The 27,154-nt window shown below is 36.3% G+C and overlaps 1 protein-coding gene across 1 annotated transcript in view; it reads left to right on the top strand.

Annotated features, from left to right (window-relative positions):
* The window catches only part of SEMA3C (semaphorin 3C), a 176,986-nt gene that overhangs the window by 50,915 nt on the left and 98,917 nt on the right, over window positions 1-27,154 (top strand). The gene's annotated exons all lie outside the window — the stretch shown is intronic.

Below are 27,154 nucleotides of genomic sequence, written 5' to 3' on the forward strand. Positions count from 1 at the left end.
TGACAGTTTTGGTTAGTGGCATGAAACAAGACATGGGAGGGAAAGGAGCTTTTTGGATGGACATTGGGCACATTAGAAGGGTGTCGTCATGCTATTCAGCATGACAGCATGACATGAAAAGAAGGCCCTGATTGAGGCTGTTTCCAGAATGAAGAGTGTACTGTGCTTAGCACACAGTAAGAGGTGGTGTAGTAGTAACGTTAATCTGGGAGAAACAGCATGGAGGACACAGAACTGTATCAAGTATAGGCTGGGCCTTTACAAGAAAGAGAGGAGGCTGGAAATTTTGAGGAGGGGAGTTTTTGATCATCTGTCATCTGTTCTGTTAAGGAAATAAGCTTTGATGGCAAGGTAAAGGAGGAATTGGTGCAAGGAGAAAGTAGCCAGGAAGGGAAGGAACCTGAAGTTGGAATTAAAAATGCGAAGATCCCAGGATTAGAACCCACTGGACACAAGGCCCTTGTTCATTTGAGGAATGGGGGAGTAAGAGTCAAGAACGATATGGAGATCTGAATCCCAGAAACCAGAAAAAGGCTATTAAGTGTATAGTGTTTTAAGGAAAAGGAGATACTGGTTTGGGGAAGAAAATAATACATCTAGCAATAAATTCTATGCTTTTAAATACCAACAGAAGGAAAACATATTGATCAAAAACATATTTCAGGTGCTCAGGACTCCTCTGATTCACTTTGCTCCTGCCACAGTGCCTGGCATAGAGAACATCAATAAATACAAATCCAACCTGTGGAAGGGTTCTGGTGTGGGGTCTGGAAAGACCAAGGAGAAAAATGTAGAAATGGGAACGAGAAATAGCTGTGTAGAAAAACTTCACCTACTGTACATTTTTACTTCTTCTCTGTGACTTTTTTTAAAATTATCTTTAAATTTTATTTATTTTTTTAATATATGAAATTTATTGTCAAATTGGTTTCCATACAACACCCAGTGCTCATCCCAAAAGATGCCCTCTTCAATGCCCATCACCTACCCTACCCTCCCTCCCACCCCCCATCAACCCTCAGTGTGTTCTCAGTTTTTAAGAGTCTCTTATGCTTTGGCTCTCTCCCACTCTAACCTCTTTTCTGTGACTTTTTATGGGGCTGTAAATGCCAAAAGTTACACAGAAAATTTGTGTTTTTAACATTTAAGAACTAATCTATGAACAACTGGATTTATACATCAAACAATCTATGCTTGTCTTTTATGAGATGCTGATTTTCTTTGCTGCTAAAAAACATACTTTCATTAACATTTTGCTAGCTAATTATAGTTAATTATGAACATTAAATTCATATGTGATTACTCACAGCATTGCCAAATCTGTGCCTTAGAGGGGGAGGGGGTCATTCTGGTTCATTCATCTAAGTTACTAAAAATTGCACTGAGCTGTAATACCAGGATTTTATATAGAAAATACCCTTTTGAAAAATCTCCACTACCCTAATTGTAGTTAGAATTGTAGTTACTCATAATTTATTCCACTGAAATTATGCAGGGCAATTTATGCTCTTAAATATATAATTAACTCAGGTTGGGGGAATACTAAATCTCTTTCCTAACTTTAAACATGTATTTTAGTGTTATAATGTAGCCTTTGCTTTGACAAAGCAAGCTTGTTATGCATTTAAAATGGGTAATTCCCAATTTACTGATAAATTGTTTTCCAGAAAGTTGTTGGTTGTTTGCTGCTGTTGCTTTAATGACACCTGGTACGGCCACAATAGCAGGCTATACAACCACCCAGACATCAGCTGAAGTTGCCTGCAATCTCCTTGCTACTTGTGGAATTTCTCTAGACTGCAATGACCTCTCCTCCCTCTAACCCAAATAACAAATTTTGACATTGTCATGTAAGTTTCACAAATATTAGTCTTTGCCTCCAGAGAAAGGAAAGTATATAGCCATCATCTGGTTACAAATACATGACTAATGGATACTTATATTAATAATCAGTGTCCTACTTTAAAATATAAGGGAGGGTGCTACAAAGGGAAGGCGTGTTTGCTTTGTTCCTGGTGTTGCCTCAAGTCTGCCATTTGTTTTGTTAGTCTTCACTGGAAGAGAAAAGTACAGCCCCCCCCTTTTTTTAAGTTTATTTATTTATTTTGAGAGAGAGAGAGAGAGAGAGAGAGAGAGAGAGGCAGAGCATGAGTGAGGGAGGGGCATAGAGGGAGGGAGAGAGAGGATCCCAAGCAGGATCCGTGCTGTCAGCACAGAGCCTGATGCAGGACTCCATCTCATGAACTGTGAGATCAAGGCCTGATTTGAGATCAAGAGTCAGATACTCAACCCACTGAGCCACCCAGGTGCCCCAAAGTACAGCACTTTCTATTTTAGAAGTCTCAAATTGCTGCCTACAGGCCAGATTGACCCACAGGTATGTATAGCTTGACCTATATAGACAGTGTTAAAGAAAATAGATTAGTTGCCAATGTTGTTCAATTGCAAGATTTCATAATAAAAACTAAATTTTCTGTTTCTCTTGCAAAATTAGAAAATCTGGCAGTACACAGACTATAGTAGCTATGAAATAGCAATCCCCTTTAGACAGGGCACAGACTTTTCTATTTCTACTGCTCTTATCATGTCTTACTATTTACCTTAGCGCTGGGACCAAGGCTCACTTCCTATTGATCATCAGTTTATAATATCTCCTGGCTTGCTCGACTCATTTGCCTTATATACTTAGTCTCTAAAGGTATGGAGTACTTGCTTCTCGTGATGTCTTCCACAGGGAGAAGGTTGGCATGTGTGTGTTTATATATATGGATATATAAAAAATGATAAATATGCTCCCATTATAATGTTGCTCTGCACCCTCATTTCCCTCCCTAGTTTCAGTATTGCCACATGACCCCTACCTGTACCAGGAATACACAAAATTTCACAAAAGTACCTGTGACAAGACAGGGAAACATGGGGAGTTCAACTGACCTAATGTTAGACAAAAGTGAGAACAGGGTTAAAGTCGCAAAATCATTTTTTAATTTTTTTAAAAGTTTACCATTTATTTTTGTTGAAAGAGAGAGAAAGCACATGTGGGAGAGGGGCAGAGAGAGACGGAGAGAGCTCCACACTGTCAGCCCAGAGCCCGATGCAGGGCTCGATCTCAGGAACTGTGACATCGTGACCTGGGCCGAAATCAAGAGTTAGATGCTCGACTGACTGAGCCACCCAGGCGCCCCTTCACAAAGTCATTTTTATTAGTGATTTTCATACTGTGGTACTTTGAAATATTGCCACTTTTATTAGGAGGTGGGTCCTAATATATAAGCATTTTCTTCTGTACATCTTCTCTTTCTTTGAAAAGATATATTTTAATTATTTCAAAACATTATCCCACAACCACTAATTAGAAGGTATTATTACAAATTCCTATAATGATATGTTAAATTGGTAATTTGTTGTTTATTTCAGGTATTAACAAGTAAATGCTTTCCAAATAGGCATTCCTCCAATAGGCATTCCGACAGGACCTCTTCCCTGGAATTCTCTCTCACTTTTTTCTGCTTATCTAAAACTTGCTCTAGTTTGTCGGTTCACAAGCTTCATTGTTCCACAATTTGAGCCTTGCATTGCTTTCTGCATTCTCTCTAAGCATATCTAGCTGGCTAATGTGTCAGCTTTTAAGCTATGTAGGCATAAGAACTTACTTCTGTGCAAAGTTTATGTTCTTGTTTAATATTTGTACCTTACAATATTATCTTAGAAATGCAGTGTCTATAAATGCAAATGAATGTTGCATATATTTTATAATGCTTCATATTTTGAGTGATTATTTCAATCAATTAAAATTACTACTGAGTTGTAAGAAGCTCTAACAATGAGCTTCTTCAACACTAAGTTAATATTTATTTCTTCAGAATGCACAGACAATTTTCAGTAAAAACAAACCCCTTCTCCAGCTGCCCTGGCACTTTGCATGAGTGTTGATTGTAATTATGCACAAACATCATCATGGAATTCAGTGATACACAAGGCTTTAATCAGGTGACATGACTACTTCTTGAAGAACTGTGAAAAATGCAGAATAAAAATAATTGTGTTAGATTTAATTCCAGATGTTTTTTAAACCAAGAAGCTTCTTAGAGTGTGGTTTTCATTGTGCAAATAAACTTCTTTTAGTTTTAATTTTGATCATAATATCGTAGGAAAAACATGGAACTCAGAAGACAGTCTTTCTTTTAATCTTGGGCCTGAGTATCACCATCTAGCTATAGAATCTTAACAGATTACTTAATTTGCCTGAGAATTTCCTTATATGCAGATTGAATCTATGACTATGTCATAGAATATATGATCTACATCACAGAGTTTTTTGCAAATTTTTGAGGAAATATATCTGAAAGCACTTTGGAATCTTTAACCTGTTATAATAATGTAAATTACGTTATTCCAATTGTTAGGTAAATGTTATTAAAAAGATTATTTACTTAGTACGTACTATATGCAAAACACTAAATTAGCTACTACAAAGGATAAAAGGGAAGCAGAATATAGTACCTCCTCTTAATACATTTATAGTTGGGAACTATAATGTATGAAATTATCTCCTTACAAATCAAGCAAGGTAGAAACAGTGTAAACTAAGCACTGTGGATATTGAAAAGAGAGAGATCAGAAAAATCTAGATGTTTGATACGCATTCTTAATGATAGAAAAATGAACTTTGGGAAAGAATGTTCTAAGTAATAGAGAGAACAAAAGCCAAGACAGGGAGATAGAATGATTGGAATATGCTTGTAGCATATTAAGTAAACCAATAGGCCAGAGTGGAAGATATGTTTAGAGGTGTCATGGATGAAATGGCCAGACAGGCTAATTAAGTATTACGGGGTCTAAGTTTACATGTAGCCTATGTGGAAATGAGGCCTTTAAAAAAATTTTTTTAAACATATCTTTTAAATATGTCTCTGTCTCTTTCAGATACCATTTAATTTCACACATTAGTTTTCAGAGAGCTTATGTGACCTGTTTAAGATCACAAAGCTAATTAATAAAATATTTCTAGAAATGCGATGTTAAGAAGATTCTTATTTCCCCAGAACATATGTAAATACTACAAATGATTAAGATAGTAAAATACATTTAAGAAATCATCTCAATAGGGGCATCTGGGTGGCTCAGTCGGTTAAGCATCTGACTTCGGTTCAGGTCATGATCTCGTGGTTTGTGAGTTCGAGCCCCGCATCAGGCTCTGTGCTGACAGCTCTGAGCCTGGCGTCTGCTTCAGATTCTGTGTCTCCCTTTTCCTCTGCCCCTCCCCTGCTCACTCTCTGATTCTATCTGTCTTTCAATAATAAATACACGTTAAAAAAAAGAAAAGAAAAATCATTTCAATATTCAGATGATGAAAAAACACTTAATATATAATGTTAGGTGGCATCAAATCCAATAGAAAGGATGCAGTGAGAGCTGGGGAAACATTAAGAGAAAATGAAAGATGTCCCGGAAAGTGTCCAGGAGAATCACAGCACTTTTCACAGCAGAAAGTAGACAAGGCAAAGGCTGGTTTGAAGGTAAGATAATGAGTTCCGATCAACACATGCCATGGAATTATATTTACAAAAGTCAGGAAGAGAGATTTAATAGACATTTGGTTGCATTTTTGCAAGCCCAGGAGAGAAGTAGAATCTAGACTGATAGACTTAACTGTCTATATCTATGTGGATCTGGGGAATAAACCTATTTTATCTGATAATATTTTGGAGGCTCTATGGTGGGTTTTTTGGTGTGTTTCTTTTTTATATATTTTCTTTTTTATATTTTCTTTAATATACAATGCAATGTTGATTTCAGAAGTAGAATTCAGTGATTTCATCACTTATATACAACACCCAGTGCTCATCACAAGTCCCCTTCTTAGTACCCATCACCCATCTGGCCCATCCCCCCCACCTCCCTCCATCAACCCTCAGTTTGTTCTCTATCATGTAGAGTCTCTTGTGGTTTGTTTCGTTTTCTTCCCCCCCCCCCCCACACCCTTCCCATATGTTCATCTGTTTTGTTTCTTGGTGTGTTTTTCTTGATTATTATTATTTATTAATCTACATTATATCCAATCTTTCTTGATATTTTTCTCTAATCATTGGGCAATTGAACATTACTTTAGTGACAACATAATAACCCTGCAACAGTGAGTTAAACATTGAATAAAAACTCTATGAAGAGAGAGACATGGTGTTTTAATTAAACATTATATTCTTCGAGCCTAGTGATTGGCAAAAGATGTATACTGAAGAATACTTTTGAAAGAGTGAATGTAGTTTTTTCAAAAATAGTTATATGTTTTGAACTTTGAGATAATCTTTATAAAGGCTTTAACCTTTTAAATTTACAGCTGTTTAATTTGTAAGAACGGAGCTAGATTCTGGCTTGATATATATTTGACTTGATATATTGCCACAGCTACTTCTTGTAAAGTGTGATGTAGCCATAAAATGAAGTAACTTATAAAATTTAGGTATTTTATTGGATATTCAAAGCAGGCCTATAATATTGAAAACCATTGCAAGTAAATATTTTACATCATACTATTTAGTGATGAGTTTAACTGCAAATTAAACTTATTACATTATTACAAATGATGACTAGATAATTTCTAATGTGTTTATAATAAGGTTTCTGAAGTAACTGATCTAGAAGCAACGCCCTTTGGAAATACTTTTTTTTTTCTTTTTAAAGAGAGACTTTTCTATGGTTTAAGAATGGATGGATAAATATATTTAAAAGTCAAAGTTTTGTTGAATATAGGAGAAAAAGAACTTTTTATATGCCCTGTATTCAAAATCTGTGTTGTAGTATTGTCAGGGGAAAAAAATGGCAAAAGTATTTTCTTATTGCTATGTTCCCATTATTTTGTATTTGGTCAACTGGATAAAGATCTTTGTTAATTAAGTGAAAATCCATATTATTTCATCCCGTGTGCCTTTGATTTAAAGTCACATATAAAGCTATGTCAACATTAGTGACACTAAATAAACAAAATATAATTAAAGAAGAAATGCCAAAGCATGCTTCGGAGGTACCTATGGAAGAAAAAGCACTCACCAAGCAGCGGTCTCCCCAAACAGAATCTTTCAAGCCCCACAGCACCTGTCTTCATGGTATTCTATGAAAAGAACCAAGCAAACAACAAAGGTTTGTGTGGGTGGCCTCCTACTCACTGTTCATCCCCTTTGACTAAATGCACTTGCCAGTGTTGTTTCTGCCACTGCTGGAAGAATAATGGCTCTGGGCCCTTGACCTCTGCAGTCTTGGATTTCAAACCTCCACTGTGGGTTTCTGCCAATTAAACTTAGATCATGCTTTCTGATTGAGATTATTTAAGACTATCAAATGGAAACAGGAAAATGTCTCTGTAACAATCAGGTTGTTGGACAGAGCTCAGGCTGTATTTAGGTTTTACCATATTGAGTCAGTTTTCTCTTCCATGTTGTAGCAATGTTTTAAGGGACATAGTTGGACCTATCATATGCCCAGAGTCTCATGTTAACAGAAGTATGATGGTTCTCCATCTGAAGGGTAGCTATAATCAAGATGGTGAAGAATCTTGGGAAAGTAATAGCAGTGTCCATATATTCCCCAAATCCAGAAAATAGTTGGCCATCAGGGAAGATTCATAATCTTTCTTAAAAAACTTATTTTTATAATTATAAACTTAAGCTGCTGGATTATAGTTATAGTTTACTATATTCGGTTAACACCAGACAATAGTTAATTTCCCCTAGGAAATAATATTATTGCTGAGTGGTGAGTGGGATGAAAATACTGGCTTATATGCATTTGCTGGACACGCATTTAAACACTAGGATTATTAACAGAAGAATTAAGACTTATTTGAATAAAAGCTAAGTGGGTATCATATAGCCTTTTATATTTTATACCTAAGTAAAATGTTGTTTCCCAAGTTTACATATGAGTCTGTAGCCCAACAGAAGAGACATTCTTAAGAATAGATTATTTAAAGCATAAATTATGTTTGGCCGACTTACAAAAGGGACTCCTAAACCAAAGCATATGTGGAAGGTGATGGAGATTTCTAAATTTCAGTTCAGCTCAAAAACATTTTCGGTGCCAGCCACTGAGCTGGAGGCTGAGCTATCATCACCAAATAAGGCCTTGTGCCTTGTCTTACACAGGAGCTTGCCATCCAGTGAACCCACAAAACACCCAAACAGAGGCTGTCAACATACGGTGGCAATAGTTTCAGTTTCAAAATTTGTGCCCCTGAACAATCGTTAACATAGAAAACACACACTCCAAAAATTATATCAGCTGTATATTTGATTTAAATCTCCCATTTGGTTGTCTTCAACATATGGAATTCAGTTTGTGCAGTCCTATAGCCATGATCGGGAGGCCTAGTTGCTACCCTGACGAAAGCTTTTCTAAGCATTTGTGAGCTTACTGGATCCACCTGAGGCTTGATGTAAATCTTTAGGATGAATTTGGAAATCAAAGATCAGATATCCCTTCTGTGGATGTGCTGGATACTTTTCCAAAGCAACCGAAAACTCTTAAGACAGGTGTGCCAAAACTTAGCGATGTGTTTGTTAAAAACAGCAATGGAAGTGATTTCTAGACCCACAAACATTAAGGGGAAAAATTATCTATATATGTATGTCTGAGCATGTAACTAGGGTAAAGCATTATAATGCCTCATTTATATATTTAAAATACATGGTTTTCACATACAAAAAAATGGGGAATTATCTTTAGTTTTTACTATTGCTCATTTCCCTTGGATTTATGGTCTCAGAACTAAAGTATAATGAATGTCTGTTTTAGGAGGGAGTTTCAGACAAACGTTTCATATGATGAAGGTTTCAAATTATAAAAGGTAAAAGAAACAAAAATAAGCCTAAAAAACCAAAAGCTCTTATACAAGTCTGAGTGTTGCAGTGAAGGGGACAAATAATGTGACTCTAAGGAAGGAGTACAAACTTCATTCTTTTTAGATACCACTCAGTTCTAGCATGTCTAGGGTTCAGTTATATTCCAATTTAAGTTGGAGCAAAAGATTTATTTCCTCCTTAAACTATGATTCCTATATTAAATGGAAGAGGAAATTGTAGAATTATCTCTACTTCAAGGCTGGAGCCCATATAGGCTAAAATGCATTTGACCTAATTAAACATCCTAGGACTGGGGCACCTGGGTGTCTCAGTCAGTTAAGTGTCCAACTTTTGGTTTTGGCTAAGGTCATGATATCACGGTTCATGAGTTCAAGCCCTGCGTCGGGCTCTGCACTGACAGTGGGGAGCCTGCTTGAAATTCTCTATCTTCCCCTCCCCTGCTGTCTCTCTCAAAACAAACAAACAAACAAACAAACTTAAAAAAAAATCCCAGGGCTGTGTGGGATGATATAACAAGAATGGTCTCTGATCTGTATCTAGCAGCTTTATGAACTTGGATGGCTCAACCTGATGTAACTCAAGCTTCTTGTTTCTATTGATCTTGGTAGGCATTTAAAAAATATCCTGTTCATTTTTTGCACTCTTATTTGAGTATATGTGATTTGTAAACACAGATATTTGATGCCATGACTTACTTTATTTAGTGGTTTCCTCATCTATAAAAATAAGGACTAAAATTCCTCCTCAAAAGCTCTGTGGTTTTATGAATTTACAACATAAAACTCTAATTTCAAACTATCCTATGAACAGTACTCTGGTTTGCTGTACATTATTCACACAGGTTTTTCAGTTTAGAGTATATCTGGATATCTAGATAACCAAACATTGTCTTCTGAGGTCTAATGTCAGGCCATCAATTAAACTAGATGGAAGGCCTACAGGCAAACATCTTTGTTCTATCATAGTATAGATCAGTAGATCTCAAACCTGCTTGAGATTCAGTATTGTCAGGAAGATTTATTTAAAGTATGCATTGTTGAGCCCTACCCAAAGGAATTGCGATCCAGTGGTTTACAGTGGGGCCTGGGTTACTTATTCTTATAAGACTCTCCTGAAAGCCTTCCTCTTATACAGAAGGATTTAGTAGTCTACACTATCTAGAGTAGCAAATGCCTAGTGATACTTTCAACGTGTCAATGCTTTAAGTGTGGTTGAGTCCTTTAGACATATTAAAAATAAGGTGAAATTACAACAATATCTTAGATAACCACATATCAGGGTCCAATATCCAAACACTATGGAAGTTTCAGGGGAGGAGAAAAAATTATCAGCCTGACAGATTCCATTTCCTACTTTGTGAATATAGAATATCCTTGGCCACATTTAGAGACATCACATTTAATAACAAGATATTAATAAACTTGTCTTGCAACTAAGACACTAGTAAATGCTTAGCTGTTAAAAGTCTGTGAGCTGGTAAAAATTCTTAGTTTGCTTAGTTAGCAAAGAGCTTTTAGTTCCTTTATATAGTCTTCATGCTAAGTCTGATCAAACTTACTGGTCATTACTGGTCTGATCAAAATCTTCCCTCAATATTACTGTCAAGCAGTAGAAGGTCTGTAGAAAGGGAGGAGCTGCTGGTCATACTATCGAGAAAATTTTTGATACATTTAAGTGTTCATAATTATGTGATTTAATTTTTTTTATGATATATTTGTGGATAGAGAAAAAACCATATCAAGTTATGGCTACTAATTTTTAAAAAAAATTTAATACACCTTAAGACAAAAATTAATATTTTAATATTTTATCTAGTAATAAGCAATTCTGAGATGTCCTGTCTGGGGAATGAATTATGTAATTTAAACTTTTTGGGGGTCTCTTCTAGCTTTTTCCTTCCTTTTTACACGGCTGAACATGTGCGAAATTATTATTTTATTGCATAATTTGTTGAGTTTAAGAATATATGTCATGTGGACACGTTCTGAAAGTTCTAATTCCCTTTAATAAAGGACCCCATGTCACTGCTGCCAAAGCCAGCATCACTTGAAGCATTGCTGTTCTCTTCTTGGAAGTCAGGAATTGGACTCTAATTTAAAGAACACAGATAGATACATGAGAAGACAAAAAGAAATGAAAATGAATTAAACTCAGGAATTAATTTAATGAAAGGTATAGTTGGAGGTGAAGAGAGGTGTTTTTCACTAACATACATTGATGACGAAATTTGTGAGGTTAGGGCCTCAGTGACTGCTCCTCCTGATCCCATTATCCAGTGGCATGTGGTTGTTAGAATGAAATAAGAGGGAGGAAGAAGGGAGGAAAGGGAGGATAGGGCTAATGTTGATTTTTGCTTCAAGCTCAACCCCAGGGGCTGTAATTTTCATTCCAAAGCCTAGGGGAGGCAAATGGAGTGACCATTTAAGTTGATAACCCGCTTGAATTTCTGCCATACTTGTTGGGGGTGCGGTTCCTCTTGGTTCACACCAAGGGCCATAGGCCCAGATAAAGGATCAGGTCCATTTTCTTTTCAGTTCCAGCTTCTTCAGCCTTGGAGACATGTAAATGAATGAGTGTTACCCAGTAACAGAAGTCAATAAGATAATAAGACATCATTTATAACATATTTTTCTAGAAAAGAATTTATATGCACAATACTTCTTTGTTTATTAATCCTTAAACTCTAAGCCTAAAGTACACAGTTTTTATCGGCACAAATTCCTCTTCTGACCTACTTTCTCCATCAGGATTATGTGTCCTTTGAAAATCTCTGGTGGGGGCGTCACCATTATTTGAATGCAGTGCAGCATGGCAGTGCCACTCTCTCCCTGCCTTTGCTAATCCTTGTTCCTTCCAGGTTATCAAATTGTTAGTTCGCTGTAAATTCATATTCATGGTTGTTTTTCGTTGTTGTTGCTTGAGTGTTGATGTTTTATTGTGTCTCACAAGCAGGCACACTTCATCTGTTCTGTGTAGGAGAAAATGGACAGAAAAGAGCAATTGTCTTAATATGCAGCCTCAAAGGGTCAGTTTTTAAACTCAGATTATCTATCAAATCCATTGTTATCCCGACACCTTTATGAAATTGGAAGAAAGGTGAATTTTTACCTGCATATTCATGGAGAGCCCTTCCACAAATAATAATAATTTTAAACCTCTAAAAAATTTGGTGACAATATTTAAGAATTCCTTTGCTAATTTATGAAAGACTATTCAAAACTGTATTATCCAAATACATTTAATCCAAGTATCTCCTCACACACAGCCCCTTTTTAAGAAGCAACTAATAAATTCATAAAGGCTTATCTTTTCTATAAATACATGATAATGAGATTGCTAAATACATGCCAAGTCTAGTTAAAACAACATGAGTGATTGAGAAAAGTTTATTTTTTTAAAGAACTTCATGGTGAACAGAAATTTAAACACAAGCAAAACTAGTAATCTCCCCAGCTCAAACTGGTGTTAACAACTGAATATCAGTGAAGGTAAATTGTTAACATTATAATCTCTTTTTATTGCTCTCGGTTCCCTTGCGTTTACATCATGTGTATTCTACTGCAGTCTTTCAGGCTTGTGATTAAGGTCAAGGACTCTGGGGTCAGACTTCTCAGGGAGTCAGGCCTGATTCTGTCACTTAATAGATGCTGTGAATGTGGGCATGCTTTGAAACATCTGCACCACGGTTTCCTCACCTGTGTAAGGATAAAAATAGTTCTCATACATATGGTAGCCATCCATCTCAGTTTGCCACGGATAGTCCCGTTTATACCAGTTGTCCTGAAGGAATTATTACTAGTTCCCCTTTCACATTCAAAACTGTCCCATTTTAAATGATAAAATATAAAGTCTCTTTTCTTATATGGCTACTGTAAAGAATAAATAAGCTGATCCATAATTATATAAAGCACTTATAGAAATGTTTCTTATTAATACAAGATTATTATATTTCTTATCTATTTTAATTCCATGTAAAGGGACACAATTGACAAGGGAAATCCAAAAGAGCTGTCCATGCCCTTGCATAGTAACATAATGGAAAATGGAGAAGCATGACATCCTCAACACTCTGAAAATACTATTTTCAAAAGATCTGGTTGTGTCTTTTCTTACATCTAAGTATCCTAACAATATATTCTGTCAGTGGGTCCACAATTTAATAATTTAAAATCACTAGAATAATAAAATGCAAAAATAGAAAATAATGTTATTGGTACAAAACATATATGGAAGTTAGTGTTGAGCTTTCAAGCAGCTGTTATTTTAGGCCCATAAGAGGTTATGTATTAGCCATAATATAACTGGATTTAGTTGCTGGGTAAATATCCTCTCCATAAAGGTATAAAAGCACAGATGGCCAACCATTAATACAACGGATGCAGGCCTGATGTTCAGCTGATAAACATCAACTTGCCTGTACTGATATTAAAATATTGAAAAACCCCAGGTGACTTTTTCCCACTTTGCTCACATGAGCTCTACCCCACCACCTTGGTCTCACCCAGGATCCAACAACTAAAAGGTTCCTTTCTGGCCCACCAGCAGGTCCCCAGTATTGGGTTCCAGCTTTAGTTTGTGACCTTTCTAATGGGAATTCCTTTGCTGTTCCTTTAATAATCCCAAATGGATGGCAGGGAAAATTATCCCAAAGCATGAGCAAGTAAAGAAGAGTAAGTCTCCTCTTCCCATGTAGATTCATAAGCTGCCTTCTTGTGCAGTTCATGTGGAGTCTTCTCTAAAGTTCACTTCAAAGAAAACTGATGGGAACCCTTGGAAGGGCTTTCTATCATTTTCTTTGACAGCTTTTTTTAGTGGAGCATATGATTTTCCAGAATTATAAGAATAACCTCAGCAACCTCACTTAAAGCACATAACCTATTTTTCTGGATCATTCTGATGTCTAAATTTGTAATCATACTGTATTAGAGAAAAGTTTTGTTTTTTTTTTTAAATGCATAATGACCTGAGTTTTCACTGTGGAGAGTAAGATAGTGAAATTATTTCATTTTCTTTGAAAGGATGTCAAAAAAGAATATCCTTTTCTTTTGAAGAGCTTTATGAATAACAAGTGACACCAGCTATAGTTCCAAGGGGACACACATGCATTTTGTACCAGTGACATTGATAAGGTCAGGGATTAAGCTTCGTATGTAACAATAATTCAATAGTAATGCGGGAGTCGACATATGGGAGTTTCTTGACTCTCCACGGGGTTGCTTGCAGAGACCTGACTAGGGAATGTAATAAACAGTTTCTTCTGCTTCCAAGAAATTGTGCCTGAGTCTCGCTAAAGTGCCAGGGTGCTGGTGAAATGCTCCATCCCTAACAGCACTCTGTGTTTGTACTAGCAGCTTAAGTAACTCTGCGTAAGAATAATAAACTCAGGCATTTAGAGATGACAGAGGGTTTCCGAAGTGTGGAAAAAAACCCCAACCAAACAAAAGTGGTCAAGGATCTTCCCCTTTTGATCATGTTTTTGACATGCTAAAATGAACGTTTTCACTGGTGTCAGTTTTGATGTGTGAATGCAGTGAACACTGGTTTTAGTAGTGGATTATACTAAACTTTTTTTTTCCCTTTAATGCTTGGCATCCCCTGTGGCCGTTTTGGACTATAACTTCCTGTTCTTTACATGTTCTGATACCATTATCCATAAAAAATGCAGCTCTTCCATCCTGATCCACCAGAATGTCTCAGCTGATGCCAGCACTGGGTTGTTTACCTATCCTCTGAACTCAGAGATAGTGATTTCTGTCAATGGCACTACATATAGGCTAACCAACGGGCTCCCTGAAAGATAGCTACATCCTAATCCCCAGACCCTATAAACGTGACTTTAGATGGCAAAATTGACTTCACTGATGTGAACAAATTTAAACTCTTGAGATCTGGAGATTATCCTGGGTAATATCCAGGTGAGACTTCAGTACAATTACATGTTTGCTTATCAGATAGTGATAGAGAAATTTGAAATCGAAGAGGAAGAGAAGGAAATGGGACCACAGAGGGAGAGACTGAAGTGAGGTGGTTTCAAAGCCGGGGAATGTCAGTAGCCCCAGAATCTGAAAGAGACAAAGAACAAGTCTCTTCTAGAGCATGCAGAGGGGATGTGAGTTGCCAACGGCTCAGTTTCAGCCTGGTGATACTGATTTTGGAGTTCTGGCCTCCAAAACTGAGAAAATACATTTCTGTTGTCTTTAACCACAAAGCTCATAGTAATTTGCAACAGCAACACAAAAACTAACCCACCCTGATTCAGAAACTACACATGTATAGATTTAAATACCTCTTCTTTTTTACAATACAATTTTCAACAAATCAAACACAGGTACAGGGGCACCTCAGTGGCTCTGTTGGTGGAGTGTCTGACTTGATTTTGGCTCAAGTCATGATCCCATGGGTCGTGGGATCCAGCCCTGCGTGAGGCTCTGCTCTCTTTCTCAAAATAAACAAACTTAAAAAAAAATAGGTACAGGAAAAGTGCAAAAATATTCTGTACCAATGAGTTATCATGTGACTTGACACAAAGAAACCATACTTTAATCCAGACTGAAAAATCTGTGTCCTCCTTTGTCCCTCTCAATTCTTATTATCCTTGAATGTAACCAGTGCCCTAACTTCTAACAGCATTGTTCAGTTTTGCCTGATTTTGAGCTTTTTATAATTGAACTATATAGTATATTTTACTTTTGTCTGACTTATTTTTTTTGAGTCATTGACATTATGAGTAGAAGTAGTTCAGTCTTTTTTATTTTTTTTTTAATGTTTACTTATTTTTGAGAGACAGACAGACAGACAGAGTGTGAGTGGAGAGGGGCAGAGAGAGAGGGAGACACAGAATCCAAAGCAGGCTCCAGGCTCCTAGCTGTCAGCACAGAGCTCGACGCAGGGCTCAAACCCACAAACTGTGAGATCATGACCTGAGCCGAAGTTGGATGCCCAACTGACTGAGCCACCCAGGTGCCCCAGTTCAGTCATTTTTTTTTTTTTTATTGCTGAGTACCACGCCTTATAGGAAAATATCATACTGTATTTATCCATTTTCCTGTTCATAGACATTTATGTCATTTCTGGATTGGGGCTACTGTGAATAAAGCTGCTATGAACATTCATATACATGTGTTCTGGCACATACATAGGAATTGAGTAAGTGGATCATATAGTATGCATATGTTCAAATGAAGCAGATAGAGCCAAATTATTTTCCAAAGTGGTTATTACAAATTTATATTCCTTCCAGGAGAATATGAAAATTCCATTTGTTTTATATCCTTGCCAAATTTTGGAATTACTGTCTTAATTTTTTTTTATTAAAACAAAAGATTTAGCTATTCTGGTATACTGTGGTATCTCATTATAGTTTTAATTTTTATCCTCTGGATAAATAATGATTTTGGATACCTTTTCAAATGTTTCTTGTTCATTTGGATATGTTATAGGGCAATTATTTCAAGACATTGCACATTTTATTATAGTTTATGTTTTTCTTCCTGATTTCCTGGAGTTCTTTATCCATTCTGGATATCAGCACTATGTGGGTTATAAGAGTTAAATATTTTTCCATTAGGCTTTCTTTTTAGCACATTCGATGTTGCATAAATGGAGGTTCCAACTTTTAATGTATTCCAATTCATTATTCTTTTCTGTTGGGGTGTGTGTGTGTGTGTGTGTGTGTGTGTGTATATATATGTGTGTATATATATATATATATATATACACATATATATATATACATATATATATGTATGTATTTAACAAATTTCTACCTATTCAAAGCCCATGAAGATAGTCTCTTATATTATCCTCTCAGGGGTTGTTGTCTAACTTTTCAATCTATAATAGACCTGCCTTCCAGAAGCAATATACACATTTATATTTGTACCTATTGAAGTTGAGAGTATCTGTTACTCTATACCCTCATCTATAGTGTCTCTTTTCTTTTTCTTTGAAAAAATATTATGCAAAGGTACATTATTATCCACTATATTCAGTAACATCTCCCTTTAAAAAAATGCATACAGTTTTTTGTTATACATGGAGTAGAGGCCTTGATAAAAAGTAACATATAGTCTATCAGTTTAAAAAATATATTAAGACTTTAAAATCAGGGAAAAGTATTTTTTCAGCAATGGTAATTTTTCTTTTTACATATCTATTCAGCAAAAGCATCAATAGTTCTTTAATTGCCACCATTAGTAAAATTTAGTCTTGCTACTTCTAGATCTGGTTTGAAATTTTAGGTGGAAAGGCTGTTTATGAGTGATATAAAATAAAGGCTAAATAACTATTCTTATATTATTTTTCATGCATTACAGTAACTGTAGGAGATTACGCATCATCTGTTCATGGTGGAATTAGATAGACATACTTAAGGCTAAATTTAGAAACTTATCTGCAAAATGATGTTTTGTCTGACATTCATATACTGGGTTAAAGAGGCAGCAAAAGCTCTTAGATTAAGAAACATGGGTTTCTGTAAAACGTGGTAAGGGAAAGGTGCCGAAGTGGATTTATGAGTGATCTTATCATCTATTCTGCAAGGGATTGTGTTCAGTTTCAAGAGAGGGATTCCAGAGCCAGAAAAAGAATTCCTTGATCTAGATTCCACAATAAAATCATCATGAGTAGATCCATCTTAGATTAAAACGTGAAAAGAAAACATGGGATGCAAATGACTATTTTCTGTAAACTGCATAAGCTGGATAAATGATATGTTAGAAAGAAACACTAAATTAAAATAAGATAAAGGGAAAGATGACAAGAAAGAATGCTTGACTTGAAGAAAAATTTGGACTTGGAGTATTTTGCCTGTTTTTAAAAATATACTTAACAGAGGAATTGAGAGAATAGAAATCCTTTGATGAATAAAACATCAATAACTGTAAAAAGGTTGGGACTCAGAAGTTGTTTTAGACTTATCTAATGGAGGCTTTCTTTTTTCTCTTCCAAATGTATTAAGAGAAGGAACTTTTGACAGTGACCTATGACCTGACCTTGAATGTTATTCTATGTGCAGGGTATGGAGACAAGAAGGCAGTAAAGTTATCATCTAATAAATAACAATTTTTAAATTGATTGTATGCACTAGTGTGTACTAGATAGGCAGAGGGATCTCTTTATAGATGGAGGATTTTAGTCAAGAGAATATATGGCTTCCTAAAAACAAACGAAAAAAAAAAAAAAAACAAGAAAAAAAAAAACAGAGAATACATGACTTCCTAAATCAAAAATTAGAGCTTCAAGTAAGTTATGAGATTAAACAGGGGGCATAGTTCTAGCCTAAATCCAAAAGGAAACATTACTTGAAATGTTTTTTATTTATTTTCACAAACTTAAGTTATTTATGTTTTTCTTCTGAGTATCGTATCAGAGGAAACTAGAGATATACAAATTGAAATTTAGTTAAGTACACATGTCTAACCATTGTTCAGAAATTATGTAACTGCTTCTGAGACACTAGGATTAGGTGCATGTGTAGCAATGGAAATAATATCAGGAAAGAAGAAAAAGCATTTTCTACATAAAACTGGAAAGAATTCCATCTATGTTGAGATAGGGGTTAAGAGTAGTTTTAAAAAATCTTAGAAAACACCAATGCTAGAAAGGATCTTATTAATTGGTTCAATTCTGTTATTTACAGATGCAAAAACTAAGGCTGAATTAGATATGTATAAGAGTAAAAGTCTGGTTTTAAGAACAAGATTGTTGTTTGCTACTGATTCTCTTTCTTTTTTTTTTTTTAAATGTTTATTTCTGAGAGAGAGAGAGAGAGAGAGAATGAGCACAAGCAGGGGAGGGGCAGAGAGACAGAGGGAGACACAGAATCTGAAGCAGGCTCCAGGCTCTGAGCTGTCAGTGCAGAGCCCGATGCGGGGCTTGAACTCACCAACTGTGAGATCATGACCTGAGTTGAAGTCGGATGCTTAACCGACTGAGCCACCCAGGCGCCCCTGATTCTCTTTCTAATAAATGCCTCTGCCACCTGGCTGTTTGTAACCGTGGCTCTGCTGCCTGCTCCCTCAGTAAGCCCTGTGTAAATTGCTCAGTATTGGTAGCCTTGTTGACTAATCATGCTGTTGATTCACTCATTGTTTGTCCTAATTGTGGCACAAGCAAAATGAGAATGCCAAGTGAATTTGCTTCTATTACTTTTGTAAAAGGAAAAACAAACAAACAAACAAACAAAAACCCAACTTGTTTGTACCAGCATTATTCAAGTGTGATCCTCCATAACTGGAGAGAATGCCAACAGTTGTTACCAGTCCACAACGTGGTAAATACAGAAAATCCTAGTACAGACATTGACATCTACCGAATCTAATGTTAAGAAATCTGGGCTTTTATTTTGTATGGCTGAGTTGCTGCTGTTAATTTTCATGTGCCCAGATATTTACTTTTATTATGTTACAAAAATTAAAACAAAACAAAACAAAAAACACTTGTTCTTCACCACTGATCATTTGAAAAGGATTAGGCTATAACACTGTCTCAAATTCCCTCCCTGATAAATGACAAATACTTTAAGTCAGGCAACATCACCTGCTGGGACATATAATCCTTTCTTTCTCTTCTCCCTCCCCCTCCCAAATTGGGTTGAAAATTAAAGGACTTTTACAGATCCATTTAAACAATTTTCATTGAATAGATATAGTTTTCCAGTCTCTTTAAGGCATTCTGGAAGTTTCTAAAATAAATAATAAAATTTTTAAGAAGTGCCTAGATTGGGGGAAAATGAGTCTGGGTAGGTCTAATATGTGTAAGAATGAATGTGTACTCAAAGTGTTAAAGTGTAAAAAACTTTAGAGTCAAGCTTTCCTGGATTCTGGATTCCAATCCCAATTTTACTACTCCTTAGCTATAGTGGATCAGCCCCTATTTGACTCCTCTAACAATAGTTTCTTTATAAGACATAAAGTATTATATACAAATCTCATAGTGCAAGGATTAAATATATGTAATTAAAACACATCTTCGTGCCAGAAAAAAATAGTATGTTATTAATAAAGGTAAGTCATTCTCATTTCTCACAGCAGAAAGTGAGAATTGGGAAAGACTTCATAGAAATTATAGTGTTAGTTAAGCCTTAAAAATATGGAAAAGTTAGCCAGGCAAGTAAGACAAAGAAGACTAGTGTGAACATAGCTGATAAGCATGACATAGTAAGATGTTTTTCAGACATTACAGGTAGCTCTACTGCAGAAACAAAAAAGATCAAGGAGAAAATACCAGGTGTTAGGGCTGAGGCGCTAAGAGAGTGGGTCAAGTCATGAAAAACCTTGCTTTACAAACTTGTAGGCATGGGATTTTCCCTTTAGATAGGACATTTATAACCTGGGTACATGGACCACCTCCTCCCCACCCTCCCACCCCCGCCGCCCTCATTGAACATCGAGTGATACCTGAATGAATTCCAGGGTATCAGTGACATCCTGAAGTGTGCAGCATTTTATGACTAATCGCATAGGAAATTTCTGAGGAAAAGAAAGGCTGTAAGACTTGCTAGATTCTTAAAGTGCCCCCACAGCTTCTGACATGCTCAGAATAATCAGTTTAGAAATAGGAAGTCACTGAATAGACTTAAAGTAGGACAGGAGTGCTGTGTAAAAGCCATCATCATGCTTAACTTTTAGATGGTAGTTAACTCAGGTGGAAACATGAAGCTGATGTGAGAATTCCACTTGATTTGTAGGGTAGGGTCACAGTTGTTGTATCTGTAGCATCCAGAACACAGACTGCCTCATAGTGCCCATGTTTTCCCAACATTCAGTAAATATTTGAACAAAGGATAAGACTGATGGCAGGCAGAGAAATTATTTATTTCATGCAATTATCCAGTCAGAGATGACACTACAAGTGTCTAGAATTAAAGAGTGGTAATTGGAATAGAGAAGAAAGGATAGATTCAAGAGACATTTTAGAGGTAAATCAGCAACACTCAGCAACTGATTGATTGGCTGTGAGGGAGGAATTGAGAATGATATCCTGGTTTATAGGTTGGATGATGGATTCCTGTGCCATTCTGTGCCTGTTTTTAAAGATAGTTATCTTCTACTGCCTTGTATATTACTACAGCAAAATAATGAGCCTGTAATTGTTCTAACTACTTTAATTTATTAACTTAATTAATGCTAACAAACCAATGAGATATATGATTTCATCATCCCCATTTTATAGATGAGTAAACTTAGGCTCCAAAGAATTAAGTAATTTTGCAAGACACAAAAGATGTGGCAATGAGAGTGTTTACCCTGACACCCTGACCAGACTGTACATGACAGAACTTATAGGACTATAATGAAGATAAATGATTATTTATGGAAAATCTTAGAAAATATTATTGGACAAACATTTGCTTCATTATCATTATTAGTAATAACATGATAATTAGGCAGATGGGCTTTTGCAAGGGAAAACTGTGAACTTTAGTACAGTTTATAACAGTCATTTCTTTTAAGGGAAAATTAGTTTTGAATCTAAAATAATTAGCTTGAAGATTTGTATTGTATTTATATATCAGTTGGGGATCTTCAGTACCAAAACTTAGGGAGAAAGCTTTTCTGCACAGATGATATAGTTGTGCATGGCCCTTCAGTGCCTCTCACTTGTGTCTATCTCATGCATTTTTGAGACCCTCCAAATTCTTTGTAGAAACAGGAGAATTGAGCCAAAGTATAAATTATCTCTAATCTTCACACAAAGCTTTGTGAAGAAAAACAGTCTCATCTTTTGGAACACCTTAAATTCTTTGTCAAATTATTTTTGTTTTTTAAGTCATTGTCTTTGTCAAAAATTCACACATAAATGCATAGACTCCAAAAACCATTCTGCTAGTCACATACTGATACTAATTCTCTCCCAAACAGCATAATTTTTAGAATAAATTTGAGACTTAAGGCCAGAAACAATATTAAGGACTTGAAGATAATACATTTTTATTTTCTATTTTCTATGACATAGAAAATAAAATGGGAGGACATTGTTTAAAAAAATTTTTTTTCAACGTTTATTTATTTTTGGGACAGAGAGAGACAGAGCATGAACGGGGGAGGGGCAGAGAGAGAGGGAGACACAGAATCGGAAACAGGCTCCAGGCTCTGAGCCATCAGCCCAGAGCCCGACGCGGGGCTTGAACTCATGGACCGCGAGATGGTGACCTGGCTGAAGTCGCACACTTAACCGACTGCGCCACAAGGAGGCGCCCCAAGGAGGACATTGTTTAGATAAAGCGAACAGGGATATTCCTCAGATTAGGTGCCAGTTAAGATCTGAATCATAAGAAGGAGGCAAGCTTGGGAAGATCTTAGTTAATTTCCTTGGCAATCACCCTGGTACTGCAATTTTCCACAATTTTGATGTGTTCAACAGATCTCTGAATAAGTATTTCTGGAAGGAACTATTTTTATCCCTATGAATTTTTATTTTTAATAAGCAATTCACATATATCTTCTGTATATTAAAATTTGAAAACCACTTCTTTACTAAGAGAAAAGTGAAGGAGACCAAGTCCTCCAGCTGAATGTGTTCTCATCTTCCATGAGGGCCTGTGGACTATGGAATTTGAGTCACACAGACTTACATCCAAAACTTGGGAAAGTTACCCAAGATTCATCCACAATTTTTTCATATATTTATGCAGAAAACAGTAGGACCTGGTTAGTAGGATTGCTGTGGAGATTAAATAAGGCAGTGCAAACTTTTTTAGTAAGTTGATAGGTACTTCATATATTCTCAGTAGGTAGTAGCTAGCATGAGTAGTAAGTTAGGAGAGACAGACTAGAAAAAGATGAAGAAAAGTATTTTTTAAAAAATCATTTGGGGCTCCTGGGTGACTCAGTCAGTTAAGCATCTGACTCTTGATTTCAGCTCAGGTCATGATCTCCCAGTTTGTGGGTTCAAACCCCACGTTGGGCTCTGCACTTACACGGAGCCTGCTTGCAATACTCTGTTTCTCTCTCTACCTCTCCCTTGCTCTCTCAACCTTGCTCTCCTTGAAAATAAGCAAATAACAAACAAAAAAATCGTTTGCTTTTTGGGGCATCTGGGTGGCTTAGTCAGTTGAGCATCTGACTCTTGATTTTTGGCTAGGTCATGATCCCAGGGTCATGCCCCATGTTGGGCTCCATGCTAAGTGTGGAGCCTGTTAAGAGTCTCTCTCTCTCTCTCTCTCTCTCTCTCTCTCTCCCCCTTGCCCATCCCTCACTTGTGTGTGTGTGCATGCGCACTCTCACCCTCTGTCAAAAAAAAAGAATCATTTGCTTTTGCACTGAAATTTGAGAATTATTTTTGCTAGAATTTGGAAGCATTATAACTTTTTATTGGTATACAAATTTTACTTCAATATAAATTAGACATTAATTCACAGACTTTATTTAGCAAGATCAGCTCAGAAAACAACTGCAGAGTAATGCCCGAAAGCTATGACAGTGCACAAATAACTTGTTTAAAATGGAGACTTTCATCTTGGAATAGAGACTACCACTGATGAATGATAGCTACTATGCTTCAGGTGCTTCACACGTTTTTCCTATTAGCATAATTGTTCCACAGGATAGGTATTATTTCCATCATTCAGGTGGGAGCACTTAGGCACCAATAATTTAAATAACTTGCCTAAAGCCACATAGCTAGTCAGATGCAGTGCCAAGACTTGAGCATATATCTGTCTTCAGACATCAGACTTTATTCCAGAAATGTATTTGGTTAAAAAGGCACAAAAACAGAACATAAAAAGAGTTTCATTTAATTATCTGTATGTCTTAGGTTAATATGATTTTTGGACGTGAATTGTACTAACTTGAATTAATTGTCCACTAGGACGTTAAAAGACAATCTTAGTTATTCTTACATTCATTATTTATGAGTAATAAAACTTGCAAAGCTTTAAAATTATGGAGGTACAACTTGTATTTTTCTTTGATGAAGAGAAACCAAGGTCAAATGCCTAACTAGAAACCTGTTTATCCACTTTCTGGTTTTAGGGCATAAAGTGGCTTGTTTTACTTAATCTTGCTAAGTCACTTGAACTGTGTGATGTGAAATCCCTCAAATAACACCATCCCAACTCCCTACACCTGTCGTTTTGCCTAGTAAACTATGTTTTGCTTTTTGAGACTCAGGAGAAAAACTGGCTATAAATTAGTGGAATGAAACTTCCCTCCCCGTTAAAAAGACGACTGTGAGCTGTTAATACTCAGGTCAAACTTTTGGTTTCCCATAGCCTGTCAGTTCCTCTTTTAAGTGTGCCTTATTTCCACAAAAAGATTTTACTTGTACTCTGAAAATTAAAGAGACAGTTTTGGCTCATGGATGCAATAGCATTTTGTAAAATAAATATGCTTTGAGTCCATATTCTGCTATTCTCCTTGAAGTGCCTCCAGGAATGATAAATATTTTGTTTCCAGAGCAAAAGCAGAAAAGTGCAACAATAATCTTCTCTTTTGAAAGACTGAATGATGCTGCATCCACTCCATCTCAAAATACCAACGTGTGAAATTTGGAATCAAAACGGTTTCCCAATCTAGGATGAAGAAAAGAGAAATTGTATAGACAATGTATATGCAAGCCATTGTATACATGATGAGTCTTAGGCTTTTCAAAGCTGCAGGAAACGTGGTCAGATCCTTTGTGTTTTCTCTTGAAAAGAATCAAAGGGGAGCTCTATTACTTTGTAGAGGCACACTCCCGAGGACTCCCTTCAAGTCTCTTCTCCAGCAGCTGAGCACTGAGAGTCACTGACCTTGTATTTTAGACAGTGTCAGGGGAGAGAGATAAAGAAGAAAGGAGAAAAGAAGTTTTCTGCACTGAATGACTGGCAAATGTGTTTAAAGTGAAATGAACATGTCTCTACTGTCCTCTACATTTTTCCAACTTGTTTCTTTGTTTTGAAGCCAAATGCAGTAATTTGGCTAAACAGTGAGTCACACTGAATGAAATAATGTTTAGATAAAATAGCTGTCTTTTTAGGAAAACATCTCTGTATTTCTTTGTTCATGAAGCCTGGTTCTTTAGATTTGAGATTTTATTGTATACAGTTTATGATATTTTTCTGTGTGCAAATGAAAATGGGTTTAAGAATGCATCAAGTGAAAGCAGAGTTCAAGAATTTTGGTTGGTGGGAGAGCTGGGTTATTAAAGTCCAAATAGTCTGTCTTACTAAAAGTTGTGGGTGGTCTTCCATCATCCTGAAAGAATCTAGGGATCAAAAAAATTTGGCAATACAGAGCTGTTTCCCAGCTAGTGATAACTGGTATTCCTTTCTTTGTGTAGTTCAACATTTAGTTAGGTGTGGTACAACCAGACTCCTGGATGAGAATATTTTTAAATCATAAAGGTCTGTGGAGAAAGTTTGCACTGCCTGATTCCCGATTAGAGAGTAATTATAATTCTTCAAACTGACAGAAGCTTAAATTGAGCCACCAGTATTAACAGACTCTTATTTTTAACTGAGCACATCATGAAGAAGACTGTTAACCCAGTTGAGCATTTTCCAAGACTTTTGTCTATGCATATTCATTTCTATGCAGATACCTTATAGTTTAGTTATACAAATATTTTATTCTACTTTATTCACTCACTATCATATCAGAAGATAATCTTGCTCTGAGAACCCCTTAGTAGCAGAAATATCTTCCTACCACAGACTTCTAAGTGATCACGTCTTGCACTTTCTCAGACTTTTTTTCCACTGGCACCTTACGCAGCTTAGGAAAAATCAGCCACTTTGGTTTGATACACAAGGAGTTTGCATCCCTGCATGTTGCTCGTGTGACATTCAAGAAGTTTGCTTTTTGGCATGTTGGTTGACTCCTTGCTTCTGCTTAACAAAGTTCACCCAAATCCTCTTCTTTATCACCTCCAAAAACTTCCTATTATCCTTGGATCTCCCATCTCAGGACTTCTATTCAAACTCTTTCCATTCCCTGGAAAATGTTTATTTATTAACATATTTATTCCTTGGGCCATGGCTTATATGACACTTCCCTACAGCGGCTTTTTCTGACTCCTGATGTGTGGCAGCCACCCTTGCCTTATACGCTTATCCTGTCTTCTACCATACTTTGTTGGTGTTTGGTAAATGTTAGCATTTATCACTGTGATTATTCGTTTAATAGATAAAGTGGCTCAACTAATATTTGTTGAATGAAGAAACAACGTCAAGCATTTCCTTCTGTTTAAGATTTCCTTGTTATTTCCAGGAAGCCTTGACCTTCCTTCTTTAGTGCTCCCTTGATTTCCTGAGTCATCTTCTTGTACTCATAGCTGTTTGTATCCCTCCCATTCTGCACTATCCACTTTGAGGAGAGAGACCAAGAATGTTTATCTTTTTACCTAGCCCTGGCTTATCTACTGTCTACTGAATGACTGAAAAAAATATATACCTCAAAAATATTTTAATTTTGTGTAGAGCTAATATACTATATTATATAAAAGGTAAGCTTTGTGTCATAGAGAATTGTGGCACGAAGGTTTAGAAAACTTTGTGGGGGGTGAGATGTGACAAGAGACCTCACTCAGCATATGGAATCTTTACTACTCTTGCTACAACCAAGGGTACTGACTAGAAGTTCCCACTGGAAGGCCACAATGTATCCAAAGGACGTTTTGTTGGAAGTGTGGAAAACCAATAAATAGTTCAAATTTCAGGATAGACAAGTATTCAATACTACCATAAGGATCTTTCCATATGATGGATCTGGTGTAGTCCCTTGGGGGATTGTCGTGGAGTAGTGGGGTCTGTTGTATTCTGTGTGCTCTGAGATTTTGCTGGTGTAATATACCATGTCATCTCTTCACCCCTGCCCTTTACACACGCGTTGGTTTGAGGTATTGTCTTCTTGTCTTTAAACTTTTACGTCTCACCATCCAAAGACCTTTAGCGCTAATATTTTAAAATTGTTCTTCCTAGTCTTGTTTTCATATTGAATATAGCCTGCTTTCGAAACTTAACAGCATGAAAAAATGCTTTCTATATCTCCAAAGCTCTACTTAAACAATTGTAATGAAAGTATAATATCATATTTGGTAGAGACGCACTCATTTACACCATTCTCCAACTGTTATTATATCCCTTTCCTTTTTTTTTTTTTTTTTTTTTTTGTGGCTTTCTCTTGTGTTTCTGCTTTTGTTTTGCTAACTACCTTGCATCTTCTGCTTTTGAACACCTTGCCCCAAGGCAGTTTTTCCACAAGTGTCAAGAGTTCTAGGAAGGAGGTGTCAGATCAAGTGTTTCCTCCTCCACAAGTTTATCTCCCTTGTTTACATCTCAAGTGGACACTCCGAAGCTGAGGCCCTCCTGG

The sequence above is a fragment of the Puma concolor genome, chromosome A2 (genome assembly GCF_028749965.1).
Source record: "Puma concolor isolate L17-30 chromosome A2, mPumCon1.1.hap2, whole genome shotgun sequence".
Taxonomy (NCBI): domain Eukaryota; kingdom Metazoa; phylum Chordata; class Mammalia; order Carnivora; family Felidae; genus Puma; species Puma concolor.